Here is a 13,100-nt window from a genome sequence, read left to right as displayed (position 1 = left end):
TTTCTATTTCAACCTACTTTTTCAATTTAAGAAGTACAATGTTGGAAACATTTTCGGGTTTCGTTTATAAAGTTGTGTTAGAATTACTATTATGATTTGATAACAAGTGACTGGTGAAAAGTGAGATACGCATAAGAATTACGTCAGAAATCAACGTAAGATAAGGGAGTTTTTACAATTATGTTGTGTCTTGAAACCCGACAGTTTGTATATGTGCTCGTTTTATAAATCAGATTGCATGTTTAAAATTTCCTATGTTTACCAAAGTTTTCACGGCTAGAGTTCAATGGGCGGTAAGCTATTGAATGATATAAATTTATTCGTTATGATTCATATCTATGACTGACGACACATTGTAATTGTTCAGATACTGAGTCAGTCATGGATGAGTTCTTTCACAATAATTTCGCAAAGTCTTTTAGAAGAGCTGATTCCAAAAGTTTTTTTGGTGCTACTTATTTTTTTTCTGTTCTTCCAATATTTATTTTCAAGAGCGAGTAAAGGTGCTATACCCAAGGCAAGGTTGCCGAAAAAAATTCTGTGTTTTTGACAAAAAAAATTCTCGAATTCTGTGATTTGAATCTAAAATTCTGTGACGGTTTTCTGTGACGCTTTTTCTATGAAGTTCATTGGGAAATCACGTGAAACATCAACAAATTTGAAACAACTTACAGCTTTAATAGGAAAAAAATCATTTTACATTACCTTGTTTTCATATTTTCATGAATTATAGTCAGAAATAAAAAGTTGAAAATGACATAAAAATTTATAATTTTGAAAATCTTAAAAAAAATTCAAAAATCTGAATCTGAAAAAATGAATTTTATATTCATGGAAACGTATGTAGACGAGACGATAGATCCTGGACAAACTCCCTAGTCGAACAGGGTGAAAGAGTGCCGCCATTGGAGATATCCGATTATTATATGATACTAGCAGACCCGGTAAACTTCGTCTTACCATGTTCAACTTGGCGTTCATTTTCCATTTTTCCTATTTTTTTTTTTACATTTCCCTCCTTTCCGTTTACTCGAATTGTCTCGCTTTGTTCTATCGGGGCTTGTGATATAGCTCAGTTGGCAAGTCTGTTGTCTCCTGAGCCGATGTCCGCGAGTTCGAGCCCAAGAGTAAACATCGAACACAGTTGTACCGGATAAGTTTTTCAATAACGATCCGCCAACTGTAACGTTGATAAAGTCGCGGATGCCATAAAGATTGTAAAACGACTATAATCGAAACAAAAAAAAAAAGCTTTGTTCTATCGAAATAAAACCTAAGAATTTTAACTCAATTCTACGGGTCTCTACTTAAATTATCAAAAAATAGCCTTCAATAAATATAACATGCATCTTGCATGAATACTTTTTATTTACTTTTCTTTAATTCGGTTGCAAATTCGATTTTTTTCCAGCCCTCGACATAACCATCCAACTTGGCAAGCCTCATGCAAAAAAAGTAGATGTTTTACTATCCATTTCCAAACAGCGTTTTGTTCACTATCCTCTTTTTTCGAAGCAGTTTGAATTAAAATCCATATTTTTACTAAAATCATGTTCAAAAAAGTTTCACCTGATACTAAACTTATAGACATGGTACATTTCAACTTAAAGTGTTCCCAAACAGCACTTGTCATGGCATTAAATCTGGCGTTTTTGTATACTGCAAATTGCATTTTTTATTTATTCAAGCGAATTATGCAAATTGAATTCCTTTGAACTTTAATTTCAATTTCACTGAATGCTGTTCAACCAAAAGACCTTGATTTACAAAGACCTTTATAATAATTTTGAATATCCGCTTCAGATTCAATACTCGGGATATCCTTTCTGGCCATTTTGGGGATCAAATTCTTAAATGGTATATGTTTCATGGCTAAATGGCGCGTTTTCACTTGTTCTACCGTTTGAAATGACAGGAATTAATATTATTTTTCAAACTTTCAGTTCGTATTAAAATTCATCATAAAAATATGCTGCCCCTGAAATATCAATCACAAAAAAAACTTTTCAACAAAAAAATGTAGTCTTCTCTATGTAGACAAAATATGTAAAACAAAAACACACTTTTCATGTTAAATACGCACTTGAATTGTGTGTTAACAAACAGTAAACGTGTAAACAGCTTTTCTAAAAGACATACACCATCTTAGCCGATTTAGGCTTTACAGACTGAATAAATGACATGGACAACTTAAGATTAACATTTAACACCCAGTACCGAGATGGGAATCGAACCCATGCCATCAGTGGGCTAACGATTACCGTCTTAACACGCTAACCACTCGACCACCGAGACGTACACGTACGTACGTACGTACTTTTCGGTGAATGATTAAAAAAATTTGAATTTATTTAGTCAGATTGTTTACTTGGGCTCAACAATTTTTAGATGAAGCAAGAATTTATACATTTTTTGTAAAAGTTTAAAGTTTGCTCTTGCTCTAGTTTACCTTCCTAATTGAAAATTCTTCCGGAAAATGCATATCTTCACTTTTTGTTATGAAAAAGTTGATTATTTTATTGATAACTTCAACTTACGCATGCAAAAATTCAAAAAGTCTAAATACTTCAATCCTATCTAATCTTATTCAAAGGACAGACTCTTGTTCAGTTAATGTGTCTGTTCATTTTCATCGGATTTAGTTGTTCTTCTAAAAATTTGATGGCGCTTGATGCATCTTCAGTTAAGTACATTACTTGTTCAAAAAATTTTTTTTCGAAAACATCTGATTCTTTTTTTTTGTTATCAAAATGAATCAAAACTCTAGGCGTATTGGATTATACGAAAGGTAAAGTTTCAAAAATTTTTTTTTCAAACGTCCGCTATGTGTCATACTATTATTTCATATGCATTTTTGGACAACAATGTATTACTGAATTAACACGAAATGGTTTTAATATTCAAAATCGTTTATATGGTTTTGATTCGATCGTTAAAATACCAATCCCTGTCACTTGTCACATCTAGGCGTCATCCATTACCATGTGCTGTGTACAAATAAGCAAGAAAAAAAAACATCTAGGTGGCATATCACCCCCACGTGCATAAGAACTGTAGGTACTTGGTTGAGAAACAGGCGCCTAATTGTTACATTTTTCCAGCGATCAATGAACAGTATGCTTTGGTTACTATCCTTTTGCGACGACGTTTGCTCGCGACGCCTCACCCATGGAGACGAAAAACAAACCCCTCGAAAAAAGAAAATCTCTAAAACTGGCCTATGACTTTTCAATCTCAGATTTTGGCAAAAAAAAAATTAGATATAGGTATGTTTTATTCATTCGGCAAACTTTCAATCTGAGTCACATATAGGCGTCATTCATTACCATGTGCTGTACAAATGAGCTGGGAATCAAGAAGTAAAAAAATCATCTAGGCTTAATAGCGCCATCACGTGTATTGACAGTATGCCTGGTTGAGAAATACGCGCCCAAATCTTCTCACTGATCAGTATGCTATGCCATGGTTACTATCCTCTTGCGCCGTTGGCTCGCGACGCCTCGACCATGGAGACGAAAAACAAACCGCCCGGCGCCCAAAAGAAAGAAAATCTCGATAAAATTGAAGGCCATGACTTTAATTTGATTCAATTTATTACAAATTTAATGATTACGGACAATTGATGTGACTTTCTGATATTTTTATTCAATATAAACCGATTCGCATGCCCACAGAATATTCTAAAAATAATTTCATTTGAATCGGTTGGGTCATTTCGGAGGAGTAGTACTACAAACACCGTTACAAGAGAATTTTATATAATAGATTTCTCGCCGCCTTAGTGGTGCAAGGACTAATGCAAGAATGCCACTGAAAGACCGAGCAGATCAGCTGCTGACAGATCGAACAGATCAGCTCAAGCGTTGGACTGAGCATTTTGAACAACTTTTCCGAGTCACAAATAGCGATGGCCAACAGAACCCGCAGCTCGAGGCGCCAACAGTAAGTCGCATTAATGGTGTCAACTCGGAAGCGCCCTCGCTGGCTGAAATAGAAGCGGCAATCAAGGACATGAAATCCAACAAAGCGCCTGGAATCGATTGCATTCCTGCTGAAATGCTGAAAGCCGACCCTGCCTTGTCAGCACAAATGTTGCACCGTCTTTTTGCTGACATTTGGGATACTGCAACATTCCCGGCCGACTGGATGCAGGGAATCCTTGTAAAGGTCCCGAAGAAAGAAGACCTGACCGAGTGTGGTAACTGGCGTTGCATAACTTTTATCTGTACAACCTTCAAAGTACTCTGCAAAGTGATCCTGAACAGGATCCAGGAGAAAATCGACGCTACACTCCGACGGCAACAAGCTGGATTCCGATCCGGACGATCATGTGTGGACCACATCACAACGCTACGAATAATACTGGAACAAATCAACGAATTCCAGGACTCTCTTCTGCTGGTGTTCGTTGATTTCAAAAAGCATTTGTCCGACTGAACCACGAAAACATCTGGGTTGCTCTAAGACGCCGAGGGGTCCCAGAGAAACTAGTCCATCTCATCGAAGCACAGTACGAGGCATTTTCATGCAAAGTCTTGAATGACTGTGTCTTGTCCTAACCAACCCCGGTGACTGCTGGAGTGAGACAAGGATGTATTTTTTCACCGCTGCTTTTTCTCATCGTAATGGATAAGATCTTGACTGGATCGATTGACTGTAGACCAAACCGAGGATTACCGTGGAATCCTTCAACAATGGAACAACTGAACGACCTTGACCTGGACGACGATATTGTTTTGCCCGCCCAAACACAACAAGACATTTAATCAGTGTGTGTGTTCTCCTGGTATTTCGTTATCCGGCGATTCATTGGTGTTGCTTACGAGCTTCGGAGCTCAGGACAGGTCTGCACGTTTGGCAACCGTGACAGGTAATTTCTCGTAAGCTTAATTGAGCGAGAAATTATAAAGAAAATCGAACCGAAAGATCATCAAAGTGTGCTTAGAAATCAAACACTTTATAATTTATCCATTATGCAAAAAAACGTGATAAAATGAGTAATTCAACTACCCACTAAGCAAGAAGTAGTTGTAGCAAAAAAAGTAATGTAGAGTGATGATTTTTAGAAGCTTTTTGGATTCAAATGAAGAAAAATGAAAATTCAGTACCATATGTGATAATAACATGCTTTTTTTTCGGGAAATGAGCGGCTTATGAAATATAGCCGAAATGAGAATAAAATTAAATATCAAGCGAACCGTAAGGACAGCTTGATCATGTTCACAATTTCGAGCGAATTGAGAGGACTGCTTGATATTGGAAGGCAAGTTGAGAGGACAGCTTAAACGTTCCAAAACAATTATGCGAGTTGAGAGGACAGCTGGAAATTTAAAAGCTTGTTGAGAGGACAGCCTGAGTTATTGGTGAGAAATCAAGCGAGTCGAGAGGACAGCTTGAAATCGAAAGGCAAGTTGAAAGGACTGCCTGAGTTATTTATTGATGAGAGATCAAGTGAGCTGAGAGGACAGCTTGAATTCGAAACGCAAGTTTAGAGTACAGCCTGAGAATTAATGAGAAAACAAGCAAGTTGAGAGGACAGGTGAGTTGAGAGAACAGCATGTGTAATTGATGAAAAAACAAGCGAGTTGAGAAGGCAGCTTGAAATCGAAAGGCGAGTTGAGAGGACAGCCTAAGTTATTGATGAGAAATCAAGCGAGTCGAGAGGACAGCTATAAAAAAAAATCATTGATCAATGTTTTGCATTTCTTCGGGAATAGATTGAGGGCAATGTAGGTGAAATTACTTTTTATGTTTTATGTTTGCATTTTTTGGAATAGTGGATGCTTATATTGCGTACATTCTTAAAATGTACCGCATAGTGGTATACCGAATATTGTTCTTTTCAGCTTTTCGGCCAAACGAATATTCGGCCGAATATTCGTTCGAATATTTTGTTGAGTTTTTAATAAAAATACAAAAGCGATCATTTCATTTTCTTCTTTTTCTTCCATCTTAATGACTCTCATGTTTTTTAGCCTATTATATTCAACCAGAAGTAAAATACATCAGATCTTCTCCAAGTAGGGGTCTCTTTTATTTTCAAAAAGTCTCCAATAGCTGAAAGGCTATCGGGTAACTTTTCGCTTCGAGGGCGTTTATCACCAATGAAATTGTTTTCCAGTGATATCTGAGACAAAACATGTCGAAATAGGTGCCAAGCTATTCAAAAAATGACGAATTAAATTAATGTCGAATTGCCAAGATGCCTTTAAAATATTTTTTAGAAAGAAGGATGATCTTTAACCTAAAGCTTACCATACTTTTACTACACGTATCAACACGGCTGGACCACTCTGGACGTTTTTTTGATAAATTTGTAAATATAAAGGGCAAACCTAAACAGAATCCAGGCATTTTTTTTTTCAAACAAACAAGATGATAAAGAAAGAAAATTACTAAAAAATAAAATTTGAACGAACTATAATCAAAGTATAAAGCTATCTACAGTGGAAGATACACGGATACACCTAAGATGTTTTACTGGAACCATAAGTTTTTGATGATTTTGTAGCCTTTTCATTATTGTTATTGGATAATTTATGAATAACCCAACATCAGTTGAAGAAATTGAAAAGTTTATTATAGCAGGGTGGCCAGCGAGTTTCCATTTTCAAATTCCCGTTTTTTTCCCGGTTTTCACGATTGAGATTTCATAATTTTTCCGGTTTGATAATACACAAATAATAATGTTTATCGGGCTTTTTTGCCAAAAAGAAAATATTGTTGAAAAATGGAACGTAAAAGTGCGAGAAAGCTTAAAATGTATTCAGATTTCGGTTATATTTGTTGATATGTTTAAAGAAAAAAAAAAGTTTAACAGATTGAAATGCAAAGGACACATTCCACGAAGCACAAAATGGGGATTGTGACACTTTCAAAGTTTCAGGTTTAAGTTTCGACTGAAAATTATTTTATTTTTCCTGTCCTCATACTGAATAAAACTATTGCGCTCTGTTTTCTGAATTTTTTAATAACAATCATGAAGAATGAATTTGTATGAATGTAATGTATTTAATTACTGATCCATAAATCAGAAATTAATTTTAAATTTGGTTTCAGAGTTCGAATTTTAATTTTAGTTTCTGATGCTTAACCTCAAACTACTGATTGCGTTGAATGTAAGAAAAAGATAAGAAGGATAAGAAGAATAAGAATAAGCATCCTGAAATTTTATTTAGATTCTCGTCTAGAGTACTGGCGAATTTTTGAGAGTTCTGAGTGCTGGATTTGGCATATATTCTGGGTAAATTCTGAATCTGAATTTTCAGTCCGAAATGTAAATCTTAAAAAGAACTTTTAATTTAAAATCTTAATCTAAATTTTGAGAACCATCGTCAGAAGGAATTTTTGCTTTTCAAATTCTGATTTTTTCTTTATAAATTCTTAATGCAGATGACAACAAAATATCCAAAAGTGATTCCGTAGCTCATACACTTAAGATCTGTAATTACAGAATTCAGAAAACTTGAAACCTTTTCTACATTCATTAATGAACAAAATAACACGGTAGCCACCAAATTTAATTAATTTCAGATTCTCAAGAGTAAAATATTGAGTAAACTATTTTCCATATAACCATACACGTTACGTCCCTCGAGGTTTGGCTACTTGTTAGTCATTTGATTTTTTAACTAACTTTTTAGACAGTTGTTTTATCAATTTCGGTGTGTATAGAAAATTCATACATGTTCTATTCCAAAACAAAGCCCGAATTACACTTTTATCAATTTAAAACATTCTTTGTGATAAATTTTAATTTTAAGAAAGAAAAAACCAGGAAAAACATTGATGTTTTCCATACAAACATCCGTCCAAAGAAAATCAAATCGTCTAGTGGGCGATATTGAACCTCATTTTCTACTCGGCACCATTTTTTATCGCGTTGATATATTTTGACGAAACCTGGCCAAGTTCGAGATCATACGTTTTTACATCTTTAGAGCAAATTTCAATATTTTTCAATGAAAATTGTCAATGATCAAATTTTATGAAGAAATATTAGCCGAGAAAGAAATGGCAGCTTTTCAAAGTTGGAAGAGAGTGTGCAGCTTCACGCGATTTCATTCTTTTTTAACGCAACTGTACATAATAAACTTAGAATATTCTGGACATGGAACTTGAACACTTCAGAGCGCTGAAACGTACGCGTTAAGCTCAAAAATCCCGATTTTTTAAGATAACTCCCAAGTTTTTATTCGTTTTTTTTTCAAGGAATTTTAATCCAGATATTTCCCAGCTTCTGGGAAATAAATAAGTCATGAAGAAATGAACGAAATTAAGAATTTAATAAGTTCATGTATGAAAAAAACGATCCACAATTTTTTCCCGGATTGATTTGAAATTCCCGGTTTTTCCCGGTTTTCCCGGTCCCATTTTCAATTCCCGGTTTTTTCCCGGTTTTCCCGGTTCGCTGGCCACCCTGTTATAGCCTAAAATTTGAAAAAATAATCATCCGCCATATTCGGCTGAATACTTAGCACTAAGAACAACTATTCAGTGAGCCGAATATTCGGCTTAACGATTTTGGGTCGATATTCGGCCGACTGTATATTCAGAACATCTCAAGTACATTCAATTGCTTGGTTGGTGAACAGACAGAAACATAAGGCTCATCGAAATATTTAAGAAGATTCTGTTCAACTGCCTTATTGAAAATAAGGCATCAAAATCAGGATCAATTATTCAAGTTCCTTGACCAAGATTTAAAATCAGGATCTATTTTCTGGATTCAGGACCATGATCATAATCCGAGATCATAGTCCAAGATGAGCGTCCAAACCGAGGCCCGGCATTTGGAACCAGAATAAGGATCTAGATCAGAGTTCAGGATACGTAGCCGGATACTAGTTTTTCACTATAGCTACTTATAAGCATCTTCAGTGAGCTAGTCGAATACTGTTGTTGATTTTAAAGGAAGTCATCGACTACCTTCATTCGCATCTTCATCTATTTTTTAAATTTTAACTAGCTTCTTGTTTAAATATTTATCCTGAAAACAAATATTTGGTGTTTATTTCTGGTTATAATGTAATCGGTTTAAAGTTGTAGCTCAATCCTTCAAATTAAAAGTGAGTTCAATACTATCAATCAACTGTCAGGGTACTTACATCTTAATTTGTTAATCAAGGTTGATTGACTTACGAAAAATCAAGCAATTGCCTTTCCAGCACGCATCACTCTAGGCCACGTTTCGACAGATCATCGAATGCATTCCAGCTGAATGATCTTGACGCTACAGCTATCAGTTTTCTAGCAGCAATCAAGCTCGCTCTAATAAATAAAATGCAAAATCTCAATCTAAACACATCGAAATCTGTCAATCGGAAAATGCAATTCTGTCCCCTGGTTATCATGTAAACCTTTTAAAATCTCATTATCATAAATCTCGGAACTCTGAAATCGCATGTCTACAAATTAACACTTCATCTGGGACTGATGCCGTCTCGTGTTTTCTGACACAGCAACGCCTCGGAAATTCCTTCGAAATCGTTTTTTTTTAATCGAGCACCTGCCTGCCTAAGTGTCACCTGAATTTGGCGCCAACCGGACAGATCCGATTCCGATCGGATTGAGGTTGTTGGTTATCAACATTGAGAGATCACAAGTTCGCTTTCTACCGATCGACCTGCTCCTGTTGCGTTAAGTAGCGGCGAGACGACCTCTGAGACAATCGTCAACGCCGCCGCGGGGGACATTCGACGAAAGACTGTCGGAGTCAATAAATAAAACTGCTTTGATGTTTCAAGTCAATCTGATTTTTTATCCTGTGCTCTTTTTTTTCACTTATTATTGGTATTTCGCATTGATTAGTGCTTTAAATATATTAATGACATGCTTTGAAATTGATATAACTTTGAGTTGTCAACCTACTTCAAATGAACAGTCTGGTTCTAACAGCGAAATTGAGGATAGAAAATATGCATTTATTTGCAACCTCGAACTTATTCGCACTTAAGAGTATTTTGGATTCCAATAAAACAAATAATCAGGTTTTATTTTAAATTTCGCTCGCAAGTTAACATTATTGTCATTTAATGCATAATATTTTAACTGAATAATGGATTCATCTATGTGACATTTGAAAAGCTGCATATTGAAGTTTTACCACTATTGTAAAGGCATCGGTCCTAGTTTTAAAACAAACAAAAAAATCCTATTTTGATTCTGTTGAAATATTGGGTGGATGCTCAATTTAAGCAATTCGAAGAAAAAGGCATATTTTGGTATTCCATTTTTCAATTTCTAGATCCAATTTAACATTTCTGGGTACTCTTTTTACTCAAAAACAACACACACCAAATGTTCAATCTTAAATAAGTAAAATTCTATTCAAGTGTGTTCAAAGTTGCTTCTCATTCGAAAATAATAACCTAGTTGTAAAACGCTTTTAAACTATAGCACTGATTTTTTTTAATAAGGCCTCTTCATTGAGGCTAACAAGTAATCAGGAACGGATGTGTTTTATTGTGGCTATAAAAAAAATCAGAACTCATACAGAATATGATTCAAGTCTTAAACGAATCTACAAAACAATAAAAGATTAAGACATTAACACGGCACGATGTATTTTGTTGAATTACTTTGTTAATAAACACAGATAAAAAATGTAACCTTACACTACAAGTGATTTTGCATTTTTACATCGCCGCTGGAAAATTTTGAAAAAGAGTATAGCATGTTTGCCTCTTCGAATGAAAATTACATGTCAATGCATGCTTCTTTCAGCACCAGCGTCAGATTTGTTTTGTTTTCATTTCTGTTCGTTAAAGGTTCCTTACTGTGTCGGCTAAAGTTTTTAGTTTTTCATTCAATCTAACCGTGATTGCTGATAAAAGGTAAATCAATATTAAAAATAACTGTGATTGACTTAACATTTTCACCCTAATTACTGTTATTTACAGGAAATTGATGCTAAATCCCCAAAACATCATATAGCCCCAACTGTGCGGCAGCCAGTTTTCTGCTGTCTTATCGCACCAGCCGTCGTTTCCGTCGTCGGGTGAATCGTCGAAAATTAACCAATATTTGGAAGATGAAGATCAGTGTAAGTGTTGTTATTCAAGTGTGATCGTAGTTAAATAAAAGTTTTTTTCTGCCTCAAACTGGTAACTTTTTTATTTAGTGTCACCACTCCTTGTCCAATAAGATTCATGAGATGTGCTAAATAATGTAAATGTACAGTAAACAACAGGCTTGTTAGCTACCGGGAATTTACGTGAGTTGTACAGTTTTATCACACGCAAATGCCCGATTCCTTTCTACCCATGTTGTTGCATGTAAATCTACGTGGATTTTTCTAAGTGTGAATAATTGGCTTCGCTTATTTTTGCACCATTGCACTATGGGATTTGAGGCGGCAAAAAGTCAAAAATCAACTTCATCGTAATGATATTTGTCATAAACCAGTTTGTAGTTTTATATTTAACTAAGATATTCTCAATTTTTCAGATCATTACTCAAAGCACTTATCGTCTCACAGACCAGACTTAGAAAATTTAAAAAAAATTGACTTCTGATCCAATAATATTGAAATCAACTTTTCTCCAATAAAAGAAATGCTACACAAATTTCCAATACATCGTTGAAAAGCCTATTTTCTAAGCTTTTTTCGAATTATTCTTCATTTTTACACGGTTAACAAAAAAGTGTAAAAAATGAGTAATTTTATGATTTACTCCAAGGGTTTAAACATGTTGGTCTCCAAGAAAAAAGCCTAGCGTTGCTCAAACCTATTTTGTCTTTTAAACATAGTTAAGGGTCTAATAATTTGAATGCAAGAAAAAAAAACAGCTGTAAGTATCTGTATCCTTCAAAGTTATAATAAAAACAAAAAAATGGGTAATTTTTAACCGTTTTGGAAGAATAGCATGTTTTATGTAAAACATCATTTAGCAAACATTGTTCATAACGCGCAAGAAGATAATTGTAATTTTTTTCATCATACTCTCTAATTCTTCATAAAAAGCAAAAATATATTTTTTGCCGCCTGATTGTATGGGGCTGTCCCAAAGTGCATTGGAAAGCTGGAACTTTCCGCTTTTCTTAAAGCCTGTTTAAGTCTAGAACATTTTTTAAATATAGTTATTTATGCAACATGTTGGAAAACAGTTGATTTTTTCAGCACGAATTGAACATTTATGCAGACTTACCGAGTTGGATAATTACGAAGAGTGATAAAAAACAGCTTTGCAACGATTTGCATACAAAATTTAAAAATAAAAACAAACAAAAAACCCTTCAGGAAGAAATTTGGAACCTGAAGATATAAAATCTAACTTTCATAACGTTGGTCCAATTTCTTTGCACTTTTTGACAAACATGTTTAAAATTCATTTTAATGAAACTTTGTCTTGGACGTTGATTTTCAAAAAACCTTCGGAGTATCAGTGTAGAATATGGAAATAACCTTTAAAAATCTATTTTTATATCAAAACTTGATCTTGAAGATTTTTAGAATATGAAGAGATTAATCACCGTTATCGATGTTTGTTACTTAAATGATTGGCCTTATTGGTGAAAAGTGATGTTTTTTTAGAACGTACATCTTAATATTGTGAATGCCTCGTATGTAAACTTTCACATCGATTATATTTATTGAACAGTTTATATGAGGGTGTCTTTTTCCGATCCTTCACTCTAATTTTGAAACCTGAAATCAGTTATTCACTCCTTAAAACTACTGTTGTGGTATCAAATTAAACAGAGAACTATTTGTATCGTAAAATGTAATACATTCACATTTATTCTCGTCAAGTCATGTTTAGAGATCAGGTTACAATAGTGCTTGTTATAAATATGCTTGGATTATCCATCCGTCATATTGGCAACACTTTACTAGTGATTTCCAATCTGTTCAACTGGCAACAATCCCAGTGAACACTACGAATTCACTCTTCGTCGATTTTAGAACAATAGCGAATTTACGTTATCTCTTACTTGCGACTCGATGATATAATTTACATTTGTCATGGGGTTCGTCAGTCCAGATTCATCGCCGCGGTAAAATGTTCGGTCGTCGCGAGTGTCGTTTAAGAATGTTTATTTTGAATCCGATGAATAATAACGCCAATACTGCAAAACCAGTAAACTATTAAAACAGA

The 13,100-nt window shown here is 34.6% G+C and overlaps 1 protein-coding gene across 1 annotated transcript in view; it reads right to left on the bottom strand.

Moving 5' to 3' along the window:
- LOC129754086 (uncharacterized) overlaps nucleotides 1–13,100 on the bottom strand; it is a 90,041-nt gene that overhangs the window by 2,055 nt on the left and 74,886 nt on the right. The window lies entirely within an intron of this gene.

Source organism: Uranotaenia lowii, chromosome 3, assembly GCF_029784155.1.
Source record: "Uranotaenia lowii strain MFRU-FL chromosome 3, ASM2978415v1, whole genome shotgun sequence".
In the NCBI taxonomy this organism is placed as follows: domain Eukaryota; kingdom Metazoa; phylum Arthropoda; class Insecta; order Diptera; family Culicidae; genus Uranotaenia; species Uranotaenia lowii.
This window is presented reverse-complemented; position numbering and strand designations above follow the sequence as displayed.